Below are 16,314 nucleotides of genomic sequence, written 5' to 3' on the forward strand. Positions count from 1 at the left end.
CGAGTTTGGAGAAGCTTCCATGAGAATCCGCCTCACAGAAGTGACGTTAATTATTATTATTTTTTATTTTGTGCAGTGAGGTTTTTAATGTTTAGTCAGAAAAATTCTCAAAATAATTCACAATATGAACAGCCGTGTGGATATTCCACAGCAATGAATATGAGGAGTAGTCAGAGTATCTGAAGCAGTTTTTTTACGTGGATTTTGGAGCGGATCTGACACAATATCCATGTAGAAAACTGTGTGTGAACTTCGCTCAAGGTAGATAATAAAGAGGTTGTCTCCACGTTGATGTTCAGCACCCCGATCCCCATCCTTCCGACTTCTGGTTGCCGGGTGGCCGATGCTGTGCTGCTTGATTGACAGGTCAGACATGTGGCAATGTCGCATCGCTGAACCCAAATGGTGCGCCCTCCGATGCTGACACATGAGGCATCTTTACCGCTGCAGCCCCGGAGAGTGCAGGGTACTAAATCCGGGCAGCCTCAAATCAGTGTGTACAAGCTCTATAGAAAACAGCTTGTAAGCTCTGCACTCCTAGCACAGCAGTGGCCGGTAACCTAGGCAACGAGCAGTAAACAAAACTAAAATTCCTCTCCTTGAGAATGAAAAGGATTTTTTAAAAACAAGTAAATCACAAAGCTGCTGCTTTTTATAAACAATTCTTCCCATTGATGAGGTCACTTTTATTGGGCGGCTGCTACTAGAGAACAAATGGCGTTTCCACCTGTCATTGACTCCCTTTACATGTGGTAATTAAGCGCCAGCAATAACCCCGCGGGTACAGCACATTACGGCCATATACGGAGATGACACGGCCTCTCTGCTCGCTGCCTTGTTACGGTGCACCCCTCCGCTATGCGCTTGGTATGGTCCCGGGTATAAATGCGCACTGCCCCGCCCCCTGGACGCTGTAGTGGCAGCTGTCGGCTGTGAGGTGCAGCAGTCATGGCTTCTTGGAGGTTTCTCAGCTCGTCCGTCGCGCTGTGCCCCGGAGTGCAGGGACCGTGTGCCGCAGCCGACCATGCGTCAGAGCCATGAGCGCTGGAGGTGGGTATGACAGCCATGGTGGACAGTGGCCGCCTCCTGTGTGTGGTGTGAGGACTGCTGTGTATTACTAGGTGTGAGGCTGGAGTGTGCGGTGTCCCCTGTGAAGGGCATAGGACGGGACAGTGTACGTGACTTTGCAGCAGTGTAGTAATGTGCGCCGCCCATCAGCAGGTACTCACTGCTCCAGTGACAGCAGGTGACACCCAGGACTGTGACCGTGTGCACGGGGTCTGCCAAGCCCCTGCACAGGTTACACTTCCACTACTGTACCCTCTGTACAGACTGAATTGTCACACAGCTCGGCTGGCAATTGTCCTCTGTTATCAGCCACTTTCAGGTCACTTTGTTTTTTTTTTGTAGTATTCTTGCTATGATCTGTCCTTTTTGTGTCTTCTGTTTAGGTATCCCCACTGATGAGGAGCAGGCGACGGGCCTGGAGAGGAAAGTCCTGAACGCTTTGAAGAAGGGAGAGGTATATGACATAATTAACTAAGATAATTAAGACTGAAATGTACAACTGGGGGCGTTAGGGTGCTGCTCCCCTCCCCCGTCCGTTAGGGTGCTGCTCCCCTCCCCCGTCCGTTAGGGTGCTGCTCCCCTCCCCCGTCTGTTAGGGTGCTGCTCCCCTCCCCCGTCTGTTAGGGTGCTGCTCCCCTCCCCCGTCTGTTAGGGTGCTGCTCCCCTCCCCCGTCTGTTAGGGTGCTGCTCCCCTCCCCCGTCTGTTAGGGTGCTGCTCCCCTCCCCCGTCTGTTAGGGTGCTGCTCCCCTCCCCCGTCTGTTAGGGTGCTGCTCCCCTCCCCCGTCTGTTAGGGTGCTGCTCCCCTCCCCCGTCTGTTAGGGTGCTGCTCCCCTCCCCCGTCTGTTAGGGTGCTGCTCCCCTCCCCCGTCTGTTAGGGTGCTGCTCCCCTCCCCCGTCTGTTAGGGTGCTGCTCCCCTCCCCCGTCTGTTAGGGTGCTGCTCCCCTCCCCCGTCTGTTAGGGTGCTGCTCCCCTCCCCCGTCTGTTAGGGTGCTGCTCCCCTCCCCCGTCTGTTAGGGTGCTGCTCCCCTCCCCCGTCTGTTAGGGTGCTGCTCCCCTCCCCCGTCTGTTAGGGTGCTGCTCCCCTCCCCCGTCTGTTAGGGTGCTGCTCCCCTCCCCCGTCTGTTAGGGTGCTGCTCCCCTCCCCCGTCTGTTAGGGTGCTGCTCCCCTCCCCCGTCTGTTAGGGTGCTGCTCCCCTCCCCCGTCTGTTAGGGTGCTGCTCCCCTCCCCCGTCTGTTAGGGTGCTGCTCCCCTCCCCCGTCTGTTAGGGTGCTGCTCCCCTCCCCCGTCTGTTAGGGTGCTGCTCCCCTCCCCCGTCTGTTAGGGTGCTGCTCCCCTCCCCCGTCCGTTAGGGTGCTGCTCCCCTCCCCCGTCCGTTAGGGTGCTGCTCCCCTCCCCCGTCCGTTAGGGTGCTGCTCCCCTCCCCCGTCCGTTAGGGTGCTGCTCCCCTCCCCCGTCCGTTAGAGTGCGTCTAGGACAAGGCTGAGCCATGTTCACACACTTGTATCTTACTCCTTGTGTTTACTGTTTGTTTTTTTTACAATTTTCTTGTATTGTGCCAAGTAGTGGAAAAACCCTCCTTACTATAGCCCTCAGTGTAAAATGGAAACAAACTCCCCTCCTGTGCGGGTGCCATTCTAGCAATGTGAGTGCTGGGTCTCCCTGGTTTCCCATGATATTTGTATACCGTGTGAGTGCTGCAGCCAGTCTGCTGCTAATGGGCCACTGTTCTCACACTTTCCTCTGATGTCCAAAGTTCATCTCCAGGAAGTGTGAGCGAAGCAGCCTGTTCGTGGCTGCTGATTATTCCATATGGGACCGGGAGATCTATTGCTGACACTGTTGGAACGACGCTGGTGTGGAAGGGGAGTTTGTTTTATACTGGGTAATACAGCCTTTAAGAAAGGGGTTGTCAAGTCTTGGACAAACCATTTTAATATCCTTGTGTGTTTAGAGGAACAAACATTGGCTTTGCCCACTTCTCAAAGTTGTCTAAGCTGGCTGGGACACACATGTGTCAAGAAACTATTTGCTTTCAGCAACGAAAAGTTGTGCAAAAAGCGACATTCCAATCGGTTTTACAGTAGAAACCTGGTGACACTTGATGAGTCTGGGACAAAGTGAAACTGGCTGAAGAGGGGTCCCCGTCTTCAGATGCATCTGTAGGTCTTGTGCTTGTGATGTAAAGTTTGGGTCCTGGTGGCATCCCCTATACTTTATTGGTGTAGCTGCTAGTCACACCCTGGTGTATATGGGGCATTATTAGTGACCTGCTAGACAGTCTAGCCACAGGGAACACACATCTGGTCACTTCTGTGTTCTGTAGTCATGCTTCCCAGGTCCTATTTCTTGGCGCTTTTTTATTTAATCCCTTATATAGCGCCTTTAATTCCAAAGCACTTTACCGACATTATCATCACTGTCCCCATTGGGGCTCATAATCTAAATTCTCTATCAGTATGTCTTTGGAGTTTGGGAGTAAATTGGAGGAAACCCACGCAAACACAGGGAGAACATACAAACTCCTTGCAGATGTTGTCCTTGGTGGGATTTGAAGCCAGGACCCTATAACAGAGTGGGGAACTAGGAGAAACTGGATACTTTTTCCAGCATATAAGACAGGATGGGATATGTAGTCTAGGAATGATGGCAGTATCCACAAATAGGCATGAGAAGAATTTTTTTTATTATTTATTTATTTTACTATGAACTAAAAACTAACAGGCAGGTAGTTGCTAACTGCCTGTCTGTGCCTGGTGTCTGTCTCTGCCAGCACAGAGCGGTCACAGACTGCTCCTGCTGGTGATTCAGCGGCTTCCATGGACGTCTTGTCAACAGAGCAGATTCTTCTCTTCTGCTCTGTTGACAGCCAGCTTCCTGCTGCCTAACTGCGGAGAGCCAGCTGTCAATCAGTATGACTGTAGTTGGATAAAGCAGGCAGGTAGTTGTCTCTGTTTGCAACTACCTGCCTGTTAGTTTTTAGGCCCAAAGTAAAAATAAAATGGCCCTGGACAACCCATTTAATGATACTTTGGCAGCATCGTTTAATAACGTTGTTCTACCTTGCTTCTCACTGTGAAGGACTCCAAACATCTGTCATGTGGCAACAACTCAAGGGGTAATGCCACCAGATTACTTTTTTTACGTTCTTTCTCATGCACCCTCTCCACAGGTCCTCAGTGCATATGGATGTCATAAAGCAGAATGGGGTGCTAACCATGTACCCATCACTTTAGACATCATAGTGGGGAGGAAGTGTTTCTCCTGCTGTTGACATACTTTGGCCTCCATTACATTGATCACTGCTGGCAGGAGTATTACAATAAGTTTGTCCTACGACAGCTTCTTTCCAGACCTTATTATAAGATGGTGTTCTTGCTTCAACACAGGTAAATAGTGCAGGTCTGAGATTAGGCAATGTACTGTATAGCTGTGCATGGGATCTATTGTGCTGATTTCAGAGGATCAACCGTGTAAGTACAGCAGTGCCTATCAGGAGTTTCAGGCCTTGTTCCAGTTATTCCTTTGTTTCCAGGAGAAGTAAAGCAAATGACAGACCTCTTATACAAATGTGGATTAAGGTCAAAGTCCATAATGAGTCCTTTGCAGGAATCTCTCAGTGTATCTGGATTCATGACAAGACATTGCTAAATTATTTTGTTCAGTGTCTTTAAATAAACGTTTGTGTTCTTTACATATACAGGTGCATCTCACAAAATTAGAATATCATCAAAAATTTAATTTATTTCAGTTCTTCAATACAAAAACTGAAACTGATATTATATAGTCATTACAAACTTAGTGATCTATTTCAAGTGTTTATTTCTTTTAATGTTGAATATGGCTTACAGCCAATGAAAACACAAAACTCATTATCTCAGTAAAGTAGAATAATTAACAATAAACACCTGCAAAGGCTTCCTAAGCGTTTACAAGGGTCCCTTAGTCTGTTTCAGTAGGCTCCACAATCATGGGGAAGACTGCTAACTTGACAGATGTCCAGAAGGCAGTCACTGACACACTCCACAAGGAGGATAAGCCACGAAAGGTCATTGCTAAAGAAGCTGGCTGTTCAGAGTGCTGAATCCAAGCATATTAATGGAAAGTTGAGTGGAACGAAAAAGTGTGTAGAAAAAGGTGCACAAGCAATCGGGATAACCGCAGCCTTGAAAGGATTATTAAGAAAAGGCCGTTCAAAAATTTGGGGGAGGCTCACAAGGAGTGGACTGCTGCTGGAGTCATTGCTTCAAGAGCCACCACACACAGACCTATCCAGGACATGGGCTACAAGTGTCGCATTCCTTGTGTCAAGCCACTCATGACCAATAGACAGCGCCAGAAGCGTCTTACCTGGGCCAAGGAGAAAAAGACCTGGACTGTTGCTCAGTGGTCCAAGGTGGTGTTTTCAGATGAAAGTAAATTTTGCATTTCATTTGGAAATCAAGGTCCCGGAGTCTGAAGGAAGAGTGGAGAGGCCACAATCCAAGCTGCTTGAGGTCTAGTGTGACGTTTCCACAATCAGTGATGGTTTGGGGAGCCATGTCATCTGCTGGTGTAGGTCCACTGTGTTTTTATCAAGACCAAGGTCAGCGCAACCGTCTGCCAGGAGATTTTATTGCACTTCACGCTTCCCTCTGCTAAGATTTTTGGAGATGGAAATTTCATTCTCCTGCAGGACTTGGTACTTTTGGCAGTGTGGACAGGTGCCAATACCTGGTTTACAAACAACAGTATCCCTGTGCTTGATTGGCCAGCAAACTCGCCTGACCTTAACCCCATAGAGAATCTATGGGGTATTGTCAAGAGGAAACATTTTTCATGCTGTTATAAAGTATTCTAATTTACTGAGATAATGACTTTTGTGTTTTCTTTGGCTGTAAGCCATAATCATCAACATTAACAGAAATAAACACTTGAAATAGATCATTCTGTCTGTAATGACTTTATATAATGAGTTTCACTTTTTGTATTGAAGAACTGAAATAAATAAATTTTGATATTCTAATTTAGTGAGATGCACCTGTAAGTGGTATAACATTTACAACTCATTTTGTCTTTTTAAGGATCCTTTTAACGTCCTCAAGCCAAAATCCTATGCATGAACCAAAGAGAATCCACACATTGTGCCGTCGGTCAATAAGCAGAGACTTGTGGGCTGCAGATGTAAGTTTCATTTCAGTGTAAAACTTATAGAAAGGGTGATTAACCCCTGAAAGCTGTACAGATTGGTCATGAGCACATGTCACTTTGGGCTGTGTGCCAGATATGTACACCATGCCAATTAACCCATCAGATACCACCGTCAATCACAACAGCAGCATCTAAGTGGTTAAAAGGGAGAATACTCCCTCTTTACAATCGCGATGAGCAGATAGTGTTAATCGTGGGTGCCAATAGTTTGCATTGCACCCCGAGGTCCTCAGATGACCTTGGGGTACAGTTGTCTGTTGGACCCTTTTTATGGCAGTGTCTAACAGACTGAGTCAGTGAAAATCTAACGGGTCTCATGCACTGTATTGTGAGTACTACGTGAGTACTGCAGTGTATGGGACCAGGAATTGGTGAGAAATGTTCATGTTCCACAGTGGTACTAGGTTAAAGTAAAAGGATTACCGTATATTCCGGCGTATAAGACGACTTTTGAAGACTGAAAAATCTTCTGTCTAGTCTGGGGTCGTCTTATACGCCGGTAATGCTTTTGAACTTTCAGAAATTGACATGCGGGGATACTCTGGGGGTGTTAATAAGCTGCCGTGGCTGTATCCCTGTCATGTCGGAGTTAATATAAGGTGGAGGGAGTTAAAATACGGTGGCGGTAGGTCCAGACGGTCAGCGCTTCTGTGCTGAAACGGACACATCGCTGCGTATTCCCAGCTCCGGACACAGCGCAGGGCTTCTGTGCCGACAGCTTTCACTTGTCACAGAAGCGCTGCGCTGTGTCCGGAGCTGGGAAGTTCGCATCGCTTCTGTGACAATATATGAAAAGCCGGCAATTCAGCAGCGGCATAAGCCGGCACCCGACAATTTAGAATAGAAAGAATAGAGCTTCACACATAGATTAGATAGATAGAAACATGTCAGTCACATATATATGAAGTACAGTGACAGTGCTGGTTACTGTACTTGTCATCTAGTGTTAAAATAACGGATTTATTAAAAAAAAAAATTGGCGTGGGGTTCCCCTTAATTTTAGTCTCTAGCGGAGGTTAAGCAGACAGCTGGGGCAAATGTTTGAAGCCTGGGAAGGGGGTAATACCCACGGAGCTTCCCAGGCTACTAATATCAGCCCCCAGCTGAATACCTAGCCTTTACTAGCTATTAAAATGGGGGACCCCCCCCAAAAAAATGACGTGGGGTCCCCCCTATTTTAATAGCTAGCAAAGGCTAGGCAGACAGCTGGAGGCTGATATTAATAGCCCAGGAAGGGTGCCATGAATATTGGCCCCCTCCCAGGCTAGAAACACCAGCCGTCAGCCGCCCCAGGAATGGCGCATCCATAGGATGCGCCAAATCTGGCACTTAGCCTCGCTCTTCCCACTGCCCTGTAGCGGTGGCAGTGGGGTAATAGGGCTGGGGTTGATGTCAGCTTATAATGCCAGCTGACGTCAAGCCCAGGTTAGTAATGGAGAGGCGTCTATAAGACACCCCCATTACTAACCCCATAGTCAAAGTTAAAAAAAAAACACAAACACCCAGAATAAAGTCCTTTAATTGAAATAAAGACACAATCCTTTATTGTTCTAAATTAAACCATACTTACCATCACGCCCATTCCAGCTGAAGCCAACGATCTCCTGCAATAAAAGAAAAATAATAAAGCAACCTCATCCTTACCTCTCCATGGTTCCCAGGACCGGTCCAGCTCTGCTACATTCACATGACAGGCTGCACCGCAGCAGAACGCTGCCATCCAGCCTGTCATCCCGCAGACACTGAGAAGCGCAGGCATGCTTGCGCTCCTCAGTGTCTGGCTGTGACGGCATCCAGATGAGCCGACAATGAACTCAGCTCACCTCCTGGACGTCCGTCACTGACAGCGTGGGAAACTTCTACTGCGCATGCGGGGAGCAGGAGAATTTTCCCACGCTGTCAGTGACGTGCATGAGGTGAGCCGAGTTCATTGGACATGATCTCGGCTCATCTGGATGCCGTCACAGTCAGACACTGAGGAGCACAAGCATGCCTGCGCTTCTCAGTGTCTGCCGCATGGCAAGCTGAACGGCAGCGTTCTGCTGCGGTGCAGCCTGTCATGTGAATGTAGCAGAGCTGGACCGGTCCTGGGAACCATGGAGAGGTAAGGATGAGGTTGCTTTATTATTTTACTTTTATTGCAGGAGATCGTTGGCTTCAGCTGGAATGGGCGTGATGGTAAGTATGGTTTAATTTAGAACATTAAAAAATTGTGTCTTTATTTCAATTAAAGGACTTTTTTCTGGGTGTTGTGTTTTTTTTAATTACTTTACTAGAAATTCATGGTGTTCATGTCTAATATTGGCGTGACCCCATGAATTTCGGGCTTAGGGCCAGCTGATAATGCCAAGCTGGCCTTAACCCCTTTATTACCCAGTGAGCCACCGCACCAGGGCCCTGGATGAGTTGGGTACAGCGCCAGAAGATGGCGCTTCTATGAACGTGCCATTTTCCGGGGCGGCTGCGGACTGCAATTTGCAGCGGGTGGGGCCCAGAAAGCTTGGGCCTCCCTGCGCTGCAGATTCCAGTCCCCAGCTGCCTAGTTGTACCTGGCTGGACACAAAAATAGGGCGAAGCCCCACGTATTTTTTTTTTTTAATTATTTCATGAAATAATTAAAAATAAAAGGGCTTCCCTATATTGTTGTGTCCGGCCAGGTACAAATAGGCAGCTGGTGGTTGGGGGCAGCCCGTTCCTGCCTGCTGTACCTGGCTGGACACAAAAATATGGCGAAGCCCCACGTCAACATTTTTGGGAAAAATTAATTACAAAATTAATTTAGGGACTGCATCTTTATTAACCCCTCAATTGTCATTTAGTGTTAAAATAAAGGATTTTTTAAAAAGAAAATTGGCGTGGGATCCACCATCATTATAGTCTCTAGCGGAGGTTAAGCAGACGGCTGGGGCAGATGTTTGAAGTCTGGGAAGAGGGTAATACCCACGGAGCTTCCCAGGCTACTAATATCAGCCCCCAGCTGAATACCTAGCCTTTACTAGCTATTAGAATGGGGGACCCCCCCAAAAAAATGACGTGGGGTCCCCCCTATTTTAATATGTTTGAGTGACAGTTTTCCTGCTATATACCTGCATGTCATAAGAATTTAAATTAAAAAAGGACCATGTTAAATTCAAATCTGTTTTTTTTTTAATTTTTACCGGTGTTTGGTATGCGTTGGAAAAGGGGTAGTCTTATACGGTGAATATATCCTAAACTCTATATTTTAACAGGAAAGTAGGGGGGTCGTCTTATACACCAGGTCGTCTTATACGCCGGAATATACGGTAAATAAAATGCTTGTATTAAATATAGTATAAATATAGTATAATTACTCTTAACTTTCCCACAAAGAAAAAGCCCCCACCTAGCTCTTGTGGTAAAAAATAAGTTTCAGCTTTTAGAATATGGCGATGCAAAAACAAATTAATGTTTGTAAAATATTGTTTTTAGTGTGCAGAAGTAGCAAAGCATAAAGAGCTAAAACTGGTATCGTTATAATCATACTGAACCAAACAATAAATCATTCTTACTACTAATAGCTTTCACCGCACAGTGAACCACATAAAAATATATAAAATTAATAACTGAATTGCTGTCTTTTGTTTTTTTGTTCATCCTGCATCTGTGTAAAAAGTGATCAAAAGAATGTTCTGTATCCCAAAATGGTACTTATAAAAGGATCCAACTCCACCTGCAAAAATAAGCTCTCGTACAGCTCTTGGCTAGATAAGTTGTTGCTCTCAGAATGTAGACCAAAATTTTATTTATAAATCTAATGTATTGAACATTATAATAAAGCAGTCTTATCACTTATACCACACGAAAATTGCGTAAAATTTAAAAACTATTCTTTTACTGCTGTTTTTGTTCATTCTGATTCCCAATAATCTGAATAAGGCTCGGTTCACATTTATCCTGCGCTCTCCACTGAGCACTTGCGTCTGGGTTTCAGTGTAAATTCCCCAAAAAATGTGATTCAGATAGAACCCCCGACTGAACCACTCGCTATAATGAGGCAGGTGGTCACTTTGGACTCCGTCTGGTCTGTGTTCCGCCAATGTCCCATCAGTTTAGGTGTCTTTTTAGCGCACAAGTGTGGGTGACCACTGTTCTGTGCATGTCTCAAGATGGATACCACTGGAACAGATGCCAAACTGAGTCCAAAGTGTCTCCACCTGCCTCATTATGGAGAGCGGTTGCATTGGGGGGTTTCATCTAAATCACATTTTTGTAGGATTTACACGGAAACTCCAGCGTAAGTGCTTAGTGTAGAACACAATAATATGATCCCAGCCTTCTATTGAAAACAAGTAATGTCCCCCAAAATATTACCAATAAAACCCTAACTTAGACCTGAGTGGAGTTTTGTGCAGGATATCTATCACTGGAAACATAGGGGGTCCCATGTTACTGGTAGAACAAAGACTCTTGAAAAGCGACGGATCCCAACCCCTCAAATAAAATCCAGTGAAATCTGTGTTTCCAAATTCCCCTCCTTCTAAGCCCCCCTATGCCTAAACCACAGTAAGCAGCCACATGTTTGGCATTATTGTAGCTGGGAGAGTGCACTTAACAATTTACGGGGTGTATGTCTCCATAAGCTCCAGCTGGGCACAATATATGGGGCTACTACACTGTATGGGGGCACAATGTATGGGCATTTAAGTGGCAGACTTGCAATTCACAAGGGGAAAAAAGCCTGGCGTGTATGTTGCAAAGCAAACTCCTGTGGGGCCAAAATAGTTACTGCAGCTGTAGATGAATTCATTGAAAGGTGCAATTTCTAAAATGGGGTCATTTTGTGGGTTTTTCTATTGACATCTTCGGGGTTCCGCAAATGTCACCTGCAAAATTTGTGCACCAAATAGCGCTCCTTCCTTCTCAGCCCTGATTTGTGGCCTAACAGTAACTTCTGATGACATATGGGGCATTGCTGCATTTGGGAGAAATTGCTCAATAAATTATGGAGTCCAGTTTCACCTAATAACCCTTGTGTAAATGACAAACTTTCAGCTAATAAAAAATGTACAGTTCTACCACTAAAATGTTAGTTCCATGTCCCCATATCGCAAAATTCTGCGTTTTAAAAGCCAAGGAGCACTCCTTCCCATCTGATCCCTCCGTGTGCTCAAATAGCAGTTTACACCCCCATATGGGGTACTACCACGTTTAGATATAATGGTCATACATCTAGAATAATGTACAAGACCATAAACTCACAGAATCCGCTCAGTTTGTAGTAGTACAATAAATTCAAGCACTGAAACATAAACTTTTATCATTTTCTTTCTTCCAGGTGAAGAAGATAATTCTCAAGTTATCTGGTTCTGGGCCCATGATGGGCAGGTAAATCGCTGCCCACAGTGTGGCTCTCACTACAAGGTTGTCCTTTATGAGTTTCCACACTGAAGAGGACTTGTATTACTATTGACAGCCATATGTTAAAGTTAAAAAATCTTTTATTAAATACTTGATATATTGTAATGTGTTTTATTTTCATTAGCATTGGTCGTGCATACAGAACAATGCTTAACAAAGCTAACGTTCTCCCATCCTTTGAATTGGAGTTGACAAAGGTCTGTAAGACTTTGGCAGTTTGGATGGGCAAGATGCGTTCTGTAGTCTGGATCTCCACTCTGGCTTCCACTAGTGGCTTCTGCAGGATAAATTATAGGAGTGGTTCGAAACTAATAAGGATTTTAATCCTAAATGTCTTTCTATTGTACTAATCTAATCGCTCTTCTAATTGACTTTAAGAAGTCACTGCTGTTCCCTCTTTAGTCTAACTTTTTTTTACCTACTTTGTTCTGATGACCTTTTTTGAGAATCCCCAGAATCTCCTAGTTATCTGGGAGCCTTGGCTTGGTCACTGCCGCAGCCCCTGTCTCCACCCTGAAACACAGAGTCATCATTGACATCAGTTTCAGGGGTAGGGTTATTCCCTGCTGTACGGAGCATGTGACGGTTGTCCATTCTGACTCTGTATGAGCTTCCTTGTCACTGTGTAGTACTAAAGTGCACACAGTGTGCTCCCTCGCTAGCCCTAATGGGAAGAGACTAGCCGACAAGAGTGCACTTGGTGTGCATTGTAAGGTGAGGGGACATGCAGAGTACAGCAGGGACTGCCCACCCCCTGAAGCGGATGTCACGGACTCTTCATTTCAGGGTGGAGATGAACTGTAGCAGTGACCGCTGCCCTTGATGTCCTGTTTGAGTATCCCATCATGCACTGTGGATTATCAAATGAAATGTAATCAAAGTGGGAGTAGGTAAAGAAAACTGTTAAAGGGAGTTTCTAATTACAATTTTAGATAAGCTATTAGAATCTTACTACATAAAGAGCTTAATGTTGAGGTGAGTCTGAGAAAAGAATCAGCTGACGGTGGAGCCATGTTGTTGTAGATGATGACAAAAGGGAGTGTTTTCCTATTGAATTTTTAAACGGCTTAACCCTGTCAGCCATGCCAAGTCGTTGCCTTATCCTTAAAGGGATCGAGCCACCATAAAGAATACAGTTAACCAACCAGAAAAGGTAGAAATAAATAATTTTGTTATTTAGAGATTCAAAATTATGCTTCATTCAAAAGATACCAAGCTTTTATATTTTTTTGAATTCTGCTCTCTGGCGCCCCCTGGTGTTGTTCCATTCCGTTTTGGTAGTGGGTGATCAGCTGGTCGCGTTTGCACAGTACCTGTCATAAGAGCCCCCCAAGTCCACACCCGCAGTGTGCACAATGTATTCTGTCACAAGTCTGACAGTCTGCTGTAAGCACAGTGTGTGATTCACCCCCTCCCCCTGCACTCACAGCTCCCCTCCCGGTGAGATGGTTCTGCTTCACAGCCTAAGCGCAGAAGGTGTCTCTCTGCTATTGTGCTTACAAGTCTGTGATGTGAGGAAGAACCATCTCACCGGGAGGGGAGCTGTGAGTGCAGGGGGAGGGGGTGAATCACACACTGTGCTTACAGCAGACTGTCAGACTTGTGACAGAATACATTGTGCACACTGCAGTTGGGGGGGCTCTTATGACAGGAACTGCACAAACTCAACCAGCTGATCACCCACTACCAGGACATATTGGAATAAAGCCAGGGGGCGCCAGAGAGCAGAATTCAAAAAAATGAAAGCTTGGTATCTTTTGAATGGGGCATAATTTTGAATCACTATAAATTACAAAACCATTTATTTCTCCCTTTTCTGGTTGGTTAACTGTATTCTTTATGGTGGCAGAACCCCTTTACCCCTGAGGGTGGTTTGCACGATAATGACTAGGCAAATTTTTACAATTCTGACCACTGTCACTTTATGAGGTAATTACTCGAACGCTTCAACGGATCCCGCTGATTCTGAGACTGTTTTTTCGTGACATATTGTACTTCATGATAGTGGTAAAATTCCTTCGATATCACTTGCGTTTATTTGTGAAAAGCTTGGAAAATTTAGCAATTTTCAAAATTAATTTTTATGCCATTACATCAGAGATGTCACACAAAATAGTTAATAAATAACATTGCCCACATGTCCACTTTACATCAGCACAATTTTGGAACCAACATTTTTTTTTTATTTTTTATTAGGGAGCTATAAGGGTTAAAAGTTGACCAGCGATTTCTAATTTTTAAAACAAAATTTGCAAAACCATTTTTTTTTTAAGGGACCACATCACATTTGAAGCGACTATAAGGGGCTTTTATGACAGAAAATACCCAAAAGTCACACCATTCTAAAAACTGCACCCCTCAAGATTCTCAAAACCACATTCAAGAAGTTTATTAACCCTTCAGGTGCTTCACAGGAATTTTTGGAATGGGGGAAGAAAAAAATGAATATTTACCAGTACGTCCATCATAACGGCACGACAGGAGAGTAGTCCTCTGTTCCTCTAGGGACAGGAAACACATGAGAGGTTAAAAGCCCCCCCCATCACACCCTCAGTGTTTTTCCTGTCCCTAGCAGGAGAGGACGCTATGGAGAGGTTCTCCAAAGATAGAAGTTACCTGAGAGCCAGGGGGATTGGGGGGGTCTGAGAACTCCCCCCTTCATTCGGTCCAGAGGCTCCATGCTGATACCCCTTTACGGGGTCCCTCAGCCAGAAGACCGCCGCTTGCCGCTGTATCCCCCGGACAAGCTGAGCATTGCGCTATCCCACCGGCTGAAAGGCCGGCGTGCGCTCCACGGAGGAGCGCGGTGTATGGCTTCCGGCAGGAGGCGGAGTCAGAAGAGCGGACATCCGCTTTGGAGCCGGCGTGCGTTCCAGGGTGGAGTGCACGCCGATCGCGGTGCGAGACTTCTGGCCAGGAGGTGTCATCCCGCTGCAAGCGCGCCGTGTGCCGCTGGGCTGCGCACGCGCAGAGGCAAGTGGATCTGCGGGTAGCGCGCCAGCTGGCTAAAGTTTAAAAAAAAAAAGAGATTGAGATGAGCATGCTGCCGGAAGGGGAGGAGCCTAAAGGAGGTGGAGCCCTACTGCTTTTAAGGATGGGGAGCAATCAGGATGGCGGTGTCTGCATCCCCACCATGATGGATGAGGAACCGCAGTCACCTGGGCAGCAGCTGTCACCGCCACAGGAAGTACAGCAGCAGCCACAGCCATCAAAGCAGCGCAAGCAGCTCAAACAAATGGAACGGGAATCTTCCCATCAACAAAGTCACAGCAGTGAGGGGCGTACGAGTTCCGGCAAGACTGGTCAGAAAAGACTTAGTCAGTCCACCTCCGCCAGATGGGAGCCCTCATGTGAACGGCAACCACCGCCTCCGGTACCCTAGTCTGAACGGCAGTGTGGTGAGTGATCTTCGTGAAAGTCTCACCTTGAATAATGTGCTCTTCTCTCTCTCTTTTTCTCTCTCTCTTTTTCTCTCTCTTTTTCTCTCTCTCTCTCTCTCTCTCTCTCTCTCTCTCTCTCTCTCTCTCTCTCTCTCTCTCTCTCTCTCTCTCTCTCTCTCTCTCTCTCTCTCTCTCTCTCTCTCTCTCTCTCTCTCTCTCTCTTTTCCTCCTTCTTCTCCTTTTATTTCTTGGGGCAGGAGGCGAAGAAGTGTAGTGCTAAAAGTAAAAACAGGGAGTGTGCTTTATGCAAAATCGGTCTTCCCACCTCCTATGCCAAAAACCTATGCTCGGACTGTATTCAGAAAACCATTGCAGAGGAGTCCCCCAGGTTTTCTTTAGAATTTAAAGGATCTAATCCAGACAGAGGTCAGAGAGTCTTTAAGAGGCTTAACCTCACTCAAAAAGAAGAAGCGAAAACTAGTTTCTTCAGAATCAGAGGAATCAGTGGAGTCCCGTTTTACGAGAGAACTGCCTTCCTCCTCTAATCACTCCTCATCGTCATCGGAGTCTTCGGATGATGATGGGGGGGGGGGGACAGACCTTGTTTTTCGGTTGATAATACTGAGAGACTAGTTAAAGCCGTCAGAGGGACTATGGGTATTACCGATACCAAAGTGCCCAGAACAGTCCAGGATGTTATGTTCGGGGGCTTAGACCAAAGGAGGAGACTCTCATTCCCAGTCAATGACAGGATTAAATCTCTGATAGAAAGGGAATGGAAGAAACCGGAGAGGAAGGGTTAGCTGCCGTCATCCTCCAAGCGGAGGTACCCCTTTGAGGATGAGGATGCGGCTAAATGGGACAAAACCCCTAAGATTGACGTGGCCATTTCAAAATCTTCAAAAAAATCCACTCTGCCCTTTGAGGATTTAGGAGCCTTAAAAGACCCGCTGGATAAAAAAGCGGAGTCCTTCCTTAAGCAAACCTGGGAGTCGTCAGCAGGGGCCCTTAAACCGGCAGTAGCAGCGACCTGCACTGCTAGATCTATGATGATCTGGCTTCAACAATTGGAAGACCAGATCAGGGGGAATGTGTCCAGGGAGAAAATTCTATCAGACCTTCCTCTTGTGCAGGGAGCGGCTGCATTCCTGGCAGATGCATCGGCAGATTCAGTTAGGCTGGCTGCCCGGTCTGCAAACCTCTCTAATGCAGCCCGTAGGGCGCTATGGCTCAAGAGCTGGCCAGAGGATGTGCAGTCAAAGTCTAAACTGTGCTCAATCCCTTGTGAGGGGGACTT

General features: G+C 46.3%; 1 pseudogene; it reads left to right on the forward strand.

Moving 5' to 3' along the window:
- The first annotated feature begins 647 nt into the window (after positions 1–647).
- LOC141182917 (cytochrome c oxidase subunit 5B, mitochondrial-like) lies at positions 648–11,742 on the forward strand (annotated as a pseudogene).
- The last annotated feature ends 4,572 nt before the right edge of the window (positions 11,743–16,314 follow it).

The sequence above is a fragment of the Phyllobates terribilis genome, unplaced genomic scaffold (genome assembly GCF_046119375.1).
Source record: "Phyllobates terribilis strain yellow unplaced genomic scaffold, ASM4611937v1 Scaffold_37__1_contigs__length_12642776, whole genome shotgun sequence".
Lineage (NCBI taxonomy): Eukaryota > Metazoa > Chordata > Amphibia > Anura > Dendrobatidae > Phyllobates > Phyllobates terribilis.